Source organism: Mytilus galloprovincialis, chromosome 8 (assembly GCF_965363235.1).
Source record: "Mytilus galloprovincialis chromosome 8, xbMytGall1.hap1.1, whole genome shotgun sequence".
Lineage (NCBI taxonomy): Eukaryota > Metazoa > Mollusca > Bivalvia > Mytilida > Mytilidae > Mytilus > Mytilus galloprovincialis.
The window spans coordinates 48,815,003-48,831,729 of NC_134845.1; the positions used below are offsets into that span (position 1 = coordinate 48,815,003).

General features: G+C 34.3%; 1 long non-coding RNA gene across 1 annotated transcript; it reads left to right on the top strand.

The window, feature by feature from the left end:
- Positions 1-556: 556 nt before the first annotated feature.
- On the top strand, positions 557-15,740 carry LOC143042115 (uncharacterized). The gene is made up of 2 exons (XR_012967881.1): positions 557-762; positions 14,949-15,740. It is a non-coding gene; the product is annotated as an uncharacterized LOC143042115 (long non-coding RNA).
- Positions 15,741-16,727: the final 987 nt, after the last annotated feature.

Here is a 16,727-nt window from a genome sequence, read left to right on the forward strand (position 1 = left end):
TGTGCTATATGGTCGGTTGGTTGTCTCTTTTACACATTCCCCATTTCCATTCTCAGTATTAGAAAGAAAAAAAAAACAAAATAGCAGTAATTCTATTTCTATTTTGACAAATAAAGGCAAAAGTAGAATACCGGTGTTCAAAGGTCATATCTAGATTGAAAGAAACGAATTTGGGTTACAAGCTAAAACGGAGGGATACATATCAACTTAAAGAGGAAAACAAGTAAATATATAAAAGTCAAGCATGTTTTTTAACTTTCATTTTAAGTTGAATGCTCGGACAACTTTGGTACTGTGACTTTAGAGGTGATAACTCTGTGTATATATTTCAAATAATTAATAAGTATATAATGTTTTCTTCTTATATAAATAAAATATTGTAAGTCGACATTTTAGGTTCCTGATTTATCAATGAAATAACACATGAAAAGTAATTAGTTTATATTATTTAATCCTACGTCTGAAGTTACCTTTAACATTAATATTTAAAATATTAATATTAAAGGTAACTTCAGATGTAGGATTAAATCGTCCATTCATTCATATGTTACTTAAATTTAATAATCATCAGATTTACCTTAGTGAATCACAACATAATTCATATCAGCAGTATATACGGTATACCTGGTTAGTTTGAGAGTAAGTGTTGTGTCACTATCTGTACATGTATACATATTTTTTTCAACCCTAACCGTACTTTCCACAATGGCACACAGTGAAGCTTGGAAAACATGTCTTAAACCAAGAAAGGAATTAGAAGAGGTATGTTGGATATCATCATAATCTTAATGTTTTGATTTAAGATTTAGTTTTATTTTGTGTCAAAAGTTCAATGAACATAGTTTTATCAGACAAGTTTATTCAAGAAGAAGAGGTGTTGTGTTATGAAAAGTATATCGTTACGTTATCGCTATTTAAGTGCCAATCTGCCTAAGAATCAGGCAGTGGTGAAAACATGACAAACAAAAACTCACTCAAGTTGACATTAATTTATGTTCAAATTATATAATGGTGCACGAATATAACATTCGTTTCCTTTTCTTTTTCTGGTAATTCAAGATATAATTTGGTTGAAATGCACTAGAAAATAAAAATTAAGGGGAGCTAACTCCGTAATTTGCTATCATTCTAACCAAAAGTTATCTGGAGATTTCTCGAATTACCAGACACGCAGAAACAAAAGACCTACCATTTCTAACTCAGGATGAGGATAACTTCAAAATAGGATGGTTAGGTCGGTGGTTTTTTTCAGCCATGTTTTGAAATTTTTCTAAATTGCCTGATTCTTACAAAGACTGGCACTTAATTGTCCACCAATTGCTGGATATCGCTTAGATGTTACGCACGGAACTGGTGACACCCAAGAAAAAATACCGTATCATAAGCAACAATTAGTCGCTATATAGTCGTTGCTACTAGAAAACATATAAATTGTACATCAAAATTAAGCTGAATGTCTTGGGAATTGATTTTAAGTCTTGAATGACATTTTAATACAAGTGTATGTGAATAAACCGAACACATGTTTATAAATAACGTCATTGTTCTCGTGTCCCGCATTACAAATAGATGCCGATATTTGGGCAAAATGTGCTGCAGATTGGTGATATTTTCACCAAAAGTCATCATTTTTGGGCAGCGCAACGTTCAACGTCATAGCATTGCGACGTCAAAAAATTTGAACACAACCAGTACTAGAAGCGAAGCAATGGGCCCCTGAATGAGATATTAAAAAGTGTCCCACAAGCAGGGAAATATTTTAGCCGAACTTACGGACTTGATTTTTATGAACAGAATACTGGTAAGTTAATCAATACTGGTATCATTACTTTGTACAAAGTCTCGCCTTTTACATCATTTAATATGGGGTATGCATTACCTGTAAGTGGGGACGAAGTCTGTTATGATATTTTTTAAAAATCAAACATGTTTTAAAAAAGAGAAACGAAAATACCGTAACCTTTCCGATTTTGGTCTTGTTGTTAGGGATTTTAGTTGTGACGTTATTTTAGTTATGACGTCATATTCTATGTAAACAAAGAAACGGTAACGTTAACGGTAACGTTTTTTTTTATATAAAAAACAATTTTTAAAAATGAATTAGTATTAAGTTCCTTTCTTAGACTGATAAATATACATTTTATTCAAAGTCTAATGCAAACAAGACAGGAAACGGAAGTAGATTTCTGCGCAGATCCGTAACGTGACGGTACCCAAATTGCACCTATTTTGACAGTTTTTTCACCTACGTTTTTTTATGATCAAGTAAAATATGTCCATACTGTGTTTATTTTGTAGCGCTATCCTTCTTCATTGTATAGGTACACTAATTTGATTTTTAATCCATATTGAGTTCATAAAAAATGGGTTTGAATCAACCTCCAAACTATCCAGGATTCTGTAATGAGGAGTACCCAAATTGCATCCATGCTTAAATTCACATCGTCAAAAGTCTAATAACCGAGCTTTTGTTTCATTTCTTCAAATATTTTGAACAATTGGATATTAGTCCATGCTTACTCTTCATATTTTACAAAATGGATGCTTATAATATATTGTTTTTGCTAATTTTAAAAAGATGACGTTTTGATGACGTCGTACGGTGACTTTTTCGAACATTTTGCTTTTTCAGTAAACAGTCCATCTGTTGATAAATACTGTGAACGTTGTGTATATATCTAAATATGTTTACCTATGTTGAAAGACGTGCATAGTATCAAATCAAAAAAACACAAATTGTTTAGTCTCTAGGAAATGTTGTAGGATTTCCGTTGCTATTTTTTCTAAATAGGTGCAATTTGGGTACCCTTACGTTATATTCAAAAACGCGACAAAAAAAAAAAATAAAAAAAAATTGAACGATTTTGAGTTCATTAGTACAAATGAATGAAAAATTCGGGAAATTTTCCCGATTTTTTTTTTTAATTGAATTTTCTTCTGTAATAGGGAACTTCGTCCCTATATTATTTTTCTTTGTTTTGTTGTTACGTCGGTTTACACTGGTCGGAGTTTTTCTCATGTCCAAGAATTTGTCACAAGTACAGTTTTCACAATTTTCCGGCACTAATCTGTCGAATGAGATTAAATTAATTTGTTTTATTGAATATTTCCTTAATTCTATTTACCGCTTTAGAAAGTACAAACCTTTCTTCGCATTTTGAGCCTTGAACATGACAATGCGCCCAAGTTTGCACAAATTACAAACAAAACGTCATGTCCAATAAAATGTCACATACATGGAACTCCGTTTTTGAAAGTTACACGTAACGTTACAGACGTTTTTTGTTGTTGATTATTGTCAAAATGATTAATGTATGCATTGTATGGCCTTTCGAGGGCCCCTGATTTGAATAAATAAATTAGTCTATTCAAAAACGAGAAACAAATTCGCTCCTAATAATTAGAAGATTACATTATCTGTGAAAATCAATCGGATATTATTAAACTTTTCAAGATTATCTGCAAGTGTTTGTATTTGTATTTATTTTTTGTCATCGTAAATCTGTCCTAATCTTATCTAAAATAAATTATATAATAAAACTTTATAATTATTTCAGTGAAAAAAAAGGATGTCATCTAAGGAAGGACTTGACCGGTACAAACAAGAAAAGTTTCAAAAGCGACGAGAACAAAGGCTTGAATCTTATTACAGAAATAGAAATCTAAAGGAAAACGAGTATGCTTTATCAGATGAGGCAGTACGCCAAAGACAACATAGAGAGAAACAAGAGAAAGAACAAATGAGACGGGTCAAAGAAACGGAGATAAAACGGAAATATAGAAATAGAAAACGTGAAGAAAATATCAATGATCAAAGGCAAAACGAGGATTTAAATATGCGAAATACTTTCGAGAATAGAACAGAAAAACATCGGGCATTGATGAAACTGAAACTGGCCCTACCAAAGAGCCCAGACAGGCGGGTGACAACCATGGTCGCATACTTGCAAAATTCGAACTCGCCGACTGTGAGAAAACTGCAATCTTCTGAAGTGATTTTTTCGCCGGAGGAAATAGAAGAACACAAAACATCAAAAGCCTTGACGGAAGATTTAAAAACAGTTATTGACAACTGTTAGAGGAAAAGATCGGATGACTCTTTGAAAACTATGAATGTTATTATTTCATCAGTAAGTGGTGAAAAAATCAGTGAAAATAAATGCAGAAAGAAACTGGCTAGGAAATTGGGATTACCGCTAAGAACAGTTAGCCGTGGTCATGCAATTAGAACAAGAATACTTAAATCTAAAAAAATCAAGCTGGACTTACACAAATATAAAAACTAGATCAGATGCAATAACACCTGACACGAAGAAACGTATTTATGAGTTCTGGTGTAAGCCTGGTATTTCTCGTCCGACTGGTAACAAGGCAGATATCAAAAGGGTCCGCATTGGTTCGAAAACTTATTCAAGCCACATGACACACATACTAGAAAAAACACGATGTGTATTTGGACTTTATTGGAGAAATCCCCTCTATTAAAATAGCTCAAAGAATGTTCGAAAGGTGCAAACCCAAGTTTGTGCGACCCGTCCGACCTAAGGATAGACAAACATGTTGCTGCAAGTACCATGTAGAATTTAAAACTGTCTTTAAATCGTGTATGGAATTCCGAAAGAAACTTTTGATAGAAAATGAACCGAATGAATGCTATTCTACTCCTGTGTACGATTCAATATCTGATGTCGTTAATGCAACATTATGCAAAAAAGTTGATGGGCCACACAATTAACAGTGCCTTAAAAGAAACTGTTCCGATTGTGGAGTTGAAATCTTGAATTTTCTGCCTTGTGAACTTGATGTTTCTGACACTGCGGAATTTGTAAAATGGGAAAAGTTTGAAAATGTACGCGTTAATTTTAAAAGACGTCTTTCAACATAGGTAAACATATTTAGATATATACACAACTCTTTGATAACTATTTACACCACTGGGTCGATGCCACTGCTGGTGGACGTTTCGTCCCCGAGGGTATCACCAGCCCAGTAGTCAACACTTCGGTGTTGACATGAATATCAATAATGTGGTCATTTTTATAAATTTCCCGTATAAAAAACTTTGAACTTTTTGAAAAACTAAGGATTTTCTTATCCCAGGCATAGATTACCTTAGCCGTATTTGGCACAACTTTTTGGAATTTTGGATCCTCAATGCTCTTCAACTTTGTACTAGTTTTGGGTTTATAAATATTTTTGATTTGAGCGTCACTGATGAGTCTTATGTAGACGAAACGCGCGTCTGGCGTACTAAATTATAATCCTGGTACCTTTGATAACTATTTACACCACTGGGTCGATGCCACTGCTGGTGGACGTTTCGTCCCCGAGGGTATCACCAGCCCAGTAGTCAACACTTCGGTGTTGACATGAATATCAATAATGTGGTCATTTTTATAAATTTCCCGTATAAAAAACTTTGAACTTTTTGAAAAACTAAGGATTTTCTTATCCCAGGCATAGATTACCTTAGCCGTATTTGGCACAACTTTTTGGAATTTTGGATCCTCAATGCTCTTCAACTTTGTACTAGTTTTGGGTTTATAAATATTTTTGATTTGAGCGTCACTGATGAGTCTTATGTAGACGAAACGCGCGTCTGGCGTACTAAATTATAATCCTGGTACCTTTGATAACTATTTACACCACTGGGTCGATGCCACTGCTGGTGGACGTTTCGTCCCCGAGGGTATCACCAGCCCAGTAGTCAACACTTCGGTGTTGACATGAATATCAATAATGTGGTCATTTTTATAAATTTCCCGTATAAAAAACTTTGAACTTTTTGAAAAACTAAGGATTTTCTTATCCCAGGCATAGATTACCTTAGCCGTATTTGGCACAACTTTTTGGAATTTTGGATCCTCAATGCTCTTCAACTTTGTACTAGTTTTGGGTTTATAAATATTTTTGATTTGAGCGTCACTGATGAGTCTTATGTAGACGAAACGCGCGTCTGGCGTACTAAATTATAATCCTGGTACCTTTGATAACTAATTAAAGGCAGCAAAACCATAAAGAAACTAATGCTCGTGAAAAAAGAAAGTCAAATTAGTGATTTGTTTTCATATTTCAGAAAACTAATTGAAACTTTTCACTGCATCAGCACAGAGCTACATGGCGAAAGATCAATTTCAAAATCTTGTTAGAAATCTCCCAGAAAAGCAATGTGTTTGTGTGCATGACTTTAGTGAATAAATTACAGGTGTTACGAGCTTACTGAGATTCAAAGTGCTTACTTTCAAAAAACCGAAGTGTCGGTCCATGTTACTATTCTACATAGACATGCATTGCTAAAATACGATGGTGCTGATAGTTCAGAAGATTTTCCTGAAATTATCACGGAACAATTTTTCGTTATAAGCCCAGACTTAGTTCATGATCAATACTTTGTTCACCAAGTCCGAAATTATATAGCGGAATATTTACAGTCGATTTCATATTCAGTAGAAACAATGCACTAGTTTACTGACGGGTGTGCAGCCCAGTATAAGAGCAGACACTGTTTCCGAGATATTAGTCAAACAAGCGACGACTTTGGATATCAACATTTCACAAGAAATTTCTTCGAAACTTCCCATGCAAAAGGTATTTATATTAATTTAGTTTATTATCCTCGAACTAACTACTATGATTGCCTTTAAATACAGTTGAGTGTCAGTCCGTCTGTCAGTCTCAACGCTAGATATCTTGGACACAGATTTAATGATTTTTGTTACATTTTCGAGTACAATGGAATACATATTATTTAGCTTTTGATTGAATATTTATGAGTTATTTGTGTAAAATGTAAATATTTTAAAAGCGGCCGGTTATTCACATTATCGGTAAACTGTTTTCTGTCAATCTGTCACATTATGGGTTAATGTTTAAAAACATTATTCTAGAAAGTTTTTTTGTTTTTTTACATGTTTTTTTATTATATCAAATTTGAAATAAATGTATTTTGATAAAACATGTGCGTCGGACTAAATTACACCTGACACAACAATAAATACCTTGTATCAAGAAACAGGGCTTTTATTTCTGTTCTTCATCTTGGCAGTCGCTGTAGGGTATTGAATGTATCGCTTATATTTCTCGTGACTTTCGGTATTGTTACTATTATAAAAATCATAAACCTTGAACGCGGTAAAATGGTAAGGTCCAATGTCATGCAGTTGACATAAAACAAACTTATCTGTGCATTTCAGGACCACAAGGCGCTGCTGGAGGAATTATTAAGAGACAAGCCGACTGTGCCATTTTACGCGGACAGACTCAGATAAGGACAGCAAAAGATCTCTATGAATACGCGAATTCATTTCTAACACAACCGAGGTCACATTGTAAGAGAAGAATATTCCGATATGCGGAAACGATTCACCGTGACAACAGACTGTCTTTTAAGCCGGTGTCTAACATTCGATCTCTTCACCAAGTAAGAGGCAGTCGTGATTCTGCTAAAGGAATGTATGACCAGTGTTCTAATTCGATAAAAATTGGTGGTTATAGTGAATGGGAAATGAAGCGAGAACACAGAGCGGATGCACAAGAAAATGAAGAAAATGAACAAGTGTCTTTGCAAGAATTAGTTTCGGTTGGTCAATTAGTTGCGTTATATACTGACGACGATGAGGAGGAGTACTACATGCTGAAAGTAGAGAAAAGCATGGAAACGTTACGCATTGACATAACGGATTCTTGGGGATCTTTACTCCCTGCGGGAACACCTGTGTTTTGTGGTCTATATTACAACAAAACGAACTTGCCTTTTCAATATCGTCTTGTGAACAGAAAAGCGGTTGTACCTGCTACGTTAGTGGTCTATATTTGTTCAGAAGTAACCGCAAACAATGTCATTCGAATCACAGAAGAAACACATTTAAATGTTTAAGAATGTATTAATGAAATAAAATGCTAGAAATTAATTAATCAGTATTTATCCCTATAAAGAAACAGTAGTTATAGAAACCAATAATATATGAAAATATATACATGCACATGTAAGGAATGCTTTAAAGAGGTAAAAACGATTTGGGGGGGGGGGGGGGGGGAGGGGGGGGGCAAACCGTGACAAACATAAATTCATACGTTCGTTTAAGAACAAGCGACTTGGATAAAACGTCAGTCAAAAAGTGTATTTCGACGTTTTTTTAATGTTACGTCAGGTATCACCAGTATCGTGCGTAACGCCATGCTTTCTCATAAAATGTTGATTGCAGAAGAGTGACGCAACAATGCAAAAGTGTTGTTGTATGACATTAATAGTTCTTCAGTCGTAAAATGTCGGGTCAAGTGGTCGCGGGTTCTGAAATAGATTGATTGTACCATTTCTTATTACTAAATCACCGGTGAGTTATTTTTAAATAAGATACAAATACTGCAAACAGTGCCTTTTTTCCCTTCTAAAATCAAGATACTGAGTGACTCAATGCTAAATAGAAGAAACTTCGTAATAATGTTAGAATTTAGGCACTACGGATTGTATTTTCTTCTTTGTTTATAGCATTACAATGACCTTTTAATCCTGATAATGTTATAAATCTTTGTCATTTAAAATCTGATTGATAGTTGTCAAACCTTTTCTCATTGATGGTCATACCACATCTTGATTTTTATAACAGCCAGAAAATATATGAAGATATTTCAGCACTAACATAATATTTTTCGTTAGAAAGGTGGTACGAAAAATTCTAAAACTCCAAACAGTTAACCAATATGTAGTCTTCTTACATTGATTTTTTTTTCATATAATTACTACTTATACCGTATAAAAATGTCGGATTATGATTGGTTGTTAGCAAGTGTTTTTTTCGCATATTCTAACATTTTTTCCTCATTTCAAACGAAATTGTCTGCTTTTCATCCCTGCCGGTGATCTTTCCTCAAATTACCCTCTCTGCCTCTGCCGTGGTATTTGCCATTTTGGATATTTCTTTTTGACCCTCGCGATCCTCTTCTCACAAAAAAAAAAAATGAGAACCTTTCTCACTCTACCCCTATTATAAGATAGACAAAAGAGGGACGAAAGATACCAGAGGGACAGTCAAACTAATAAATCGAAAATAAACTGACAACGTCATGGCTAAAAATGAAAACAACAAACAGACAAACAATAGTGCATTTGAAACAACATAGAAAACTAAAGAATAAGCAACACGAACCCTACCAAAAACTAGGAGTGATCGCAGGTGCTCCGGAAGGGTAAGTTGATCCTGCTCCACATGTGACACCCGTCGTCGTGTTGCTCATGTTATAACAAATCCGGTAAATATTCTAATTCGGTAGGTCACATTCATGAAAGGGAAGGGGATTGTAGTTACGACGTAAGGAACATATCCGATATCATTTGTGAAACGGTTATTCCATAACGGTCAACCAACTCGTGATGGCGTCCGTAAAATTTACGAAGGGATGATTTCAACTTCACCATTTGGAACTCTTGGTTAAATAGCTACCTTTTGAGCAGCAACCCTCTATCAAGAAAATCATGATAGGAAATGCAAGCACGGGAATATCGTATCAATTGGGAGATATATGATCCGTATGCAGGTGCTGCTGGAATGTTGCTACTCAGAAAGGGAAAGTTCACAATTGGAAAGCTGAAATCATCTCTTTTGTCGTAAAAAAATATTTTCAACCGACCCTCATTGTCAATTTCTAGGTGTAAGTCAAGATAATGAGATCGACTTGACTGTTTCTGGTGTATCCTTTATCTTTAGCTCGATTGGATAGATACGTTCAACAAACTTCCAAATTTTGAATTATTTAGTGAAATAACATGTTCTATATAGCAGAAAGTAGAGTTAAAGGATAGTGCTAACCTCTCATCTTTCTTCCTAAGAAGTTCCTGTATGAAGTCAGGCTCATAATTAAAAAGAAACAAGTCGGCAAGAAGAGGTACACAATTGGTTCCCATTGGAATTCCGACAGTCTGTTGAAAAACACGTCCTCCGAACGTAACAAATATGTTTTCAATCAAGAATTCAAGCATCTTGATAATGTCAGTTTCAGAGAATTTTTTGTTTGAATCAGAGTGATCCTTTACCAAGTAGAATATACCCCTTCCTAAGACAAGATACTTGTATCTACGTTGGCCATTCTTTTTTATGAAACAACATGGTTAAGCACTATTGATTGAGTTAAAGCAAAAGCTGTAAACAAAAATGGTCGATACAAGTTGCGATTTTGTACAGATTATAAAATGTACAAAAATATTGTACATGTTATAACCTGTACAATGCTAAAATACAAGTTATAACATGTACAAAAGTACCTCATACATGTTATAAAATGTACAAAATATTGCTTAAAAATTGGTTTAACTTGTACAAAATTTGAAAATAAAAAAATATATTTCTATTATTACAATAATGCCATTAACCTCACTACTATTTTCATCATTTATTTTATTGTCCATTCATGTTAAAAACAGATCATATCATCGTGTGATAGGACAATCTGCATACAAAGCATTGTTTGTATCCCATTCAAATGCATTGATGTTAAAAAAAAGTGGGATTCCAACCCCTGGACCCCCTCCCCTTGATCCTAAATATTGAATCATAAACAAATATCAGTAGTTTTTATACTTCAGACTGAGTCGTGTAATAAAATCTTTTGACTGCATCAACCAAAACTTACCTTATTTGCTTTTTATTATGTAAATCTATATAGCTGCACAGCAATTCAGTTATAATTTTAGGTCGAGAGGGACTGTAGTATATAAATAACTGCAATATTGGAAATCAATGACCACAAATTTTTTTTTCGCATCAATTGTGGGTGCCAGCATTTCCTATTTTTATTCAAAATATCGCATCAGAAACAAATATCAGTAGTTTTTATACCTCAGACTGACTCGTGTAACAAAATTATTTGTCTGCATCAATCAAAACTGACCGTATTTGACAGCATCAACCAAAACTGACCATATTTGACCACATCAACCAAAACTGACCATATTTGCTCTTTTTTATGTAACTCTTATAGTCGCATAGTAAATCTGTAATATTTATATGTAAGGATGGAGTGTATAATCATGATAATACAAATGATCTATATTATAGGGTTATTGCATGAATATTGCGGAATATTGTTCCGAGTAGAATTTTATATTGCACGAGCTTATATTTTTATAGCAGGATGGATTGTTTAATATAAATGAAAGCAATATTGGAAAACAAAATTATGCTCGCATCAGTTTATAGTGCCAGCATGTCCTCTTTATAATCCTGGTACCTTTGATAACTATTTTAATCAAAATTTTGAATCGTAAACTAATTTCAGTAGTTTTGATATCTCGGACTGACTCATGGATATAACAAAATTATTTGTCCTCATCACCCAAAACCATGAAAACTGACCATATTTATAGCTTACTATGCGGTATGGGCTTTTCTCATTGTTGAAGGCCGTACGGTGACCTGTAGTTGTTAATGTCTGTGTCATTTTGGTCTTTTGTGGATAGTTGTCTCATTGGCAATCATACCACATCTTCTTTTTTATATTTGACAGCATCAACCAAAACTGACCATATGTGACAGCATCAACCAAAACTGACCATATTTACACTTTATAATGTAAATCGTAATATATATATATATAGCCGCATAGTAAATCACTTATAGTTACATATCACGATGAATTGTATAATTCAAATGACAGCAATATTGTAACACATTGGCTACAAAAAAAATTCCACATCAATTTAGAGTACCAGCAATTTTCCGCAAGTCCTTTTTTTATTCAAAATATTGAATTGTAAACAAATTTCAGTAGTTTCGATATACATGTATCAGACCGAGTCGTTTTAACAAAATTATTAGACCACATCAACCAAAACTGAACTTATTTACACTTATCATGTAAATATATATGGCCTCAGTCATTGTAAACCAATAATATTTCTATGTCAGGACCTTATCGTATGATAAAAAATACACCAACTTTGGAACACAATACATCTTATTGCTAATCCTGGCTGACCCGGCCTCTTGAACTTTTGAAGCATACAACAATCACTTTTCCATTGTGGCGTCAGATATTTTGTTTTATGACGTCAAATTTTCACGGGAACCTGTGTGATATCCAGTAATGGCAGACAAATAGCGATAAGGTGTATTTATACCATATCTAAAAATTTAGCGCGCCGTTATTTCCTCTCTGTATCCATAATAATGAACCGTCACTAAAGTGACTTTTTAAGTCCGTTAGTTTGTGCTGAGACTACTATGTAGTAGTCTCAGATTTGTAATGGTTTTTTTTTAAACAAAACTATTTTACAGCATCATCCAACACTCACATGACTGATTCATATACTTTATTTTAAAATAAAAAGTACATGTATGGGAAGTTCTCTTCTTGGAATAGTATACCGTTAATATAATTTGAAGAAGGCAAAGAAAAATGCATGATTTTGTTTGTAGCCGAACGTCCAGGGGCAAATGTTTCGTTCATGTTCAGATGAGTATAAATTATTTTTCTGAGTTCCAGACTCCCTGATATCATTTATAATCGTTATGGATAAGTCTGGCTAAATTGACGAGATGGTGCAAATGTATGTATAGTTTTTTTACGTTATAATACAACACTTTTTTCATTAATATCCCATAATTCATCCACTGTAAAATTTTCGTTTGAACATTTGTCAAAACAGAATCTTAAATGAATGTAAATCCAAGGCAAACAAGGTAAATTACGATAAAAATTCCATGAATTAAATGCAGAGTTATATTTATGAAGAGACTGTTAAAAGCGGGGAACGAAGAAACGTAAACAATGATGTTTCCTATGCAATCTTATAAAAATATTTCTCCGATGAGTTGGATAATCTTCTATTCACTTCAATATTTGTACATGTAACGTTTGATCAGTAAAAAATATAGAAAATCTGCTATAGCAAAGTAATTGGAAGTGATTTATTTCTTCTAAATTCTAAAGTGACCTTACTGCAGTGACGTCATTTAGAACTGTTCTACAGTCCTGACTGATTTAGTTAGTTCTGTTGACAGTTCTACGGTTAGAACTGATTTGGACAGTTCTACCTAGAACTGATTTAGACAGTTCTACCCTAGAACTGATCCTGACAGTTCTACTTAGAACTGATTTAGTCAGTTCTACCTAGAACTGATTCTGACAGTTCTACTTAGAACAGTTCTAGGGTAGAACTGTTCTAGGTAGAACTGTTCTAGGACAGGTTAGAACAGTTCTATGACAGATATTCTGACAGTTCTAATGAGAGGTTAGAAGTGATCTCCACTGTAGAATCAATAGTTGAAGCAAGTTCTGTACCCACTGACAATACTGATAGTGAATATCCTTTTTCCGAGACAGAACATAATACTGAGACTGAAATTGAAACTGACAAAACAATGTCAGAGACTGAAATTACTACTGACAAAAACACTGAAACTGAATGGCATGGTCATGATTCAGCAGTCAACATTGAACAAGTCTTTGAGTCAGAAACAGACACAATGATAATTGAAAGTAGTGATGCTAACATGGCTGATTAAGCAAGTATCAACGTAACATCTACTGGTTACTTCATGTCATGAGGGCGCTTTCTGGTGGTGATATTCCTCATGTCAATACCAGTAAGGATTTATGTGACATTTCAAATATTGACATCAAGCGTGCACGAAAGAGGGCACTTTCTGGCCAACAGGTACAAGCTGATGCCCTGACAAAAAAGACAAAAGCTAGACTTACTGTTATCTACACAGGGGGACAACGTTATCATTCCAATTCCGTCCATTGATAGGGGTCCTGCCGACGAGAGAAACATTAAATGTGTGGTGATGAATGTAAATGAACATGGCGGCTATAGGGTTGGAACTAAAATTGGACTAATAAAGGGGTATTTAAGTAGAACCAGGTCTTTGCAAATGCCACTTTAAATGTGTGTGAAGTCCCAATGAGTGATATGAGTGTGAGAGAGATAGTGTGTAAGATATCGATGAGTGGAGGGCAAAGCTTTGCGCATTGTCAGTGTAAGAAAGGCAGTTGTAAGTCCACGGCTTGTAATCTACACACGCAGAACATTTGGTTCTGCAATGAAATCCGTGAGAGTATGTATAATTCCCACGGTACTACGATTTCCCGTCACCTGAACAGACAGTTTCTTGTACTTAGATTTAAATTTCCTGCCCTAGCGGCTTTTTCGCTATTACCCCTCCATAACATGATATATCTGTTCTGCTTAAATACAAACATTTGCTAAAAATATCATAGACAGTCAACCGACAGTATTGACATTTGTATTTCATTGTCAATAGTTTTAATATATCACAGCCATGTACATTTTGGGGTTGGGGTAATACAATTAATTTAAAAAAAAAAAAATATATTGAAAATTTTTGTTTGTTTCTGTATTGATTAAAATAAGTGTATTCTTTCTTTCTTATAATTACATATTTGTTTGATCAAGTATTGAGGAAAAACAAGTTCGTGAAAGGGTAAAAAAACCAAACCCATAACTACCACTAACATCAATTGGCACCTATATTTAACATTATCGTGTTTCTCTGCGCCTATCTCACCATAATCAGTCGCTCCATAATTCTCGTATCACGGCTTTGAAATGAGACCAGGCAGCATCTGCGACGTCACAATGTCCGAGAAGAAGTTACCAGTGTCGTTACAATGCGTGCATAGACGTTATCAAGCTAGCTTTCGTCAAGCGTAAAACTGTCTTAGGGAGGGCGAAAAGACCAGTAATAGAACGATAAACAGATAATAGGGTTTTCTTCGTAAATATACCGTAAAATATCAACCACTCAACACAATATAAAGCTTTTTTGTTCATTTGCCATAAAGATTCACACTGTGGCTCGCTGCTGGTATTTCATCATATCAATCTGTTAAAAGTCCGATAATCTATACATATCAAGCTGTATAGTCTAGATTACAGAAAAAATGTAATGTTCATTGAATGTGCTTTCATTTACGATGTTTTTTTTTAGGTTCTTGAAAGAATTAACAAATCGACAGAAATAAAAGACGCGCACATTGAGTTGTCTTCCTTGTCACGTGCAGATGATTTAGTCAAGTTCCTTGAAGAAAACTTTATTCCTGACGACACATTATGTAAATCAATTGGTGTTGAATATGATGAAGATGCGAGGCAATTCTTACTAGCATTTTTGGCAGATAATCTTTCTGTTATGATAGTTCACAACCAAACGAACGAAATTATTGCAAGCTTGGGACTCGTATTAGAGTATGATGGAATGCCGGAAGTAAAATTAGCCAATAAGAAACTTGGTCTGGCGGCAGGATATCTGAACTATAAACAGGAGGACATGAACGTATATAAACGCTATAAATGTAACAAATCTATAAATCTTGCTTTCCTCTGTACCCATAGACAGCATAGAAGAAACGGATTAGCAACTACTGTGTTTAAGGCGGCTCTACTCTTCGCTAAAGCAATTGGATCAACTCCTGTTTATTTTCATGGAGAAGGGTCCGCACTTGCATCTCAAAAAATATTTGAAAATTTTGAATTTGAGATTATTCGCAGGTTTAAAAACTCAGAATACGAAGTTGATGGAGAGTTTATTTTTAAGAATACCGGAGACGTCAAGGAACTCAAATGCTATGTCAAAAAAATGCACTAACTGTATTTATTCGTCAACCATAAATATATGATTGCTTCTTAGCTTTTTAATATTTATAAAACGGTGACAATCACATATGGACTGGTCCTAATATACCAACATATCTACAGGTAGTAAAGTAACACATTTATTAAACGTTGATCGTTAGAGTTTTCAGTGACCTCAATCCTTTTTGATACAAACCATGTGAAATTCATCAAGCATGTGACGGACATTTGTTGGGTCAAGTCATACCTGCTTTAAAGTGAGACTTTCACATATTTTATTATTACAGAATTATGGTTGGTCGTTTTGCGATTTCCTTACTAAAACAAGTATTTTTATCACGAGTAGGACTTCAATAACATTGCGTGATACCTTTTCGGAAAGTATGTATATCTATCTAAACAAAAAGCCTTTCACAAATTTCCTGACTTGTTACACGTCTCGCATATGTTATGGTCTTGCTTTTGGGAGCTGGGGGTTCTTTTATTAGGTTCTCATTATCGTTTTAACTTGCTTTTCTCTATTCCTTTATTCTCTTTTATTTATATTTGTAACACCCTTTTATTCTTTATTCTTATTTTTTTGGTTTTTTTTCTGAATACTTAACTTGTTGCCAACTTTCTCCATTTCATTTAGTAATACCCAATCTAGCCACTAATATAGCTATTTTACCTCGATCTGTAGGATGAAAAAATTTAAAAAGAAAATGCACAATCTAAATCTGTCAAGGAAAAAAGAACTCTACTCAATACTGTCGGTCAACTCCCGAGAAGATGGAGAAAGGATCGCACCTCTTAAGCACGATAATCACAAAGACAAAATCGCTTAGCAAAGGACTGAAATCGTTGTTTTGGAAAAGAGGGGCGAAAGATACCAAAGGGTCAGTCAAACTCATAAATTGAAAATAAACTGACACATGACACAACATAGAAAACTAAAGAATAAACAACACGAACCCCACAACTAGGAGTGATCTCAGGTGTTCCGGTAGGGTAAGCAGATCCTGTTTCACATGTGGCACCCGTTGTGAAGTTGTAATAACGATATGACAGACAAAAAGGAGAGTTGACATTTCTCATTTTGAAACAAAGTTGACCTAAGGAAAATAAAGTAAATCCAGTTGATGTTGCCTCCCCT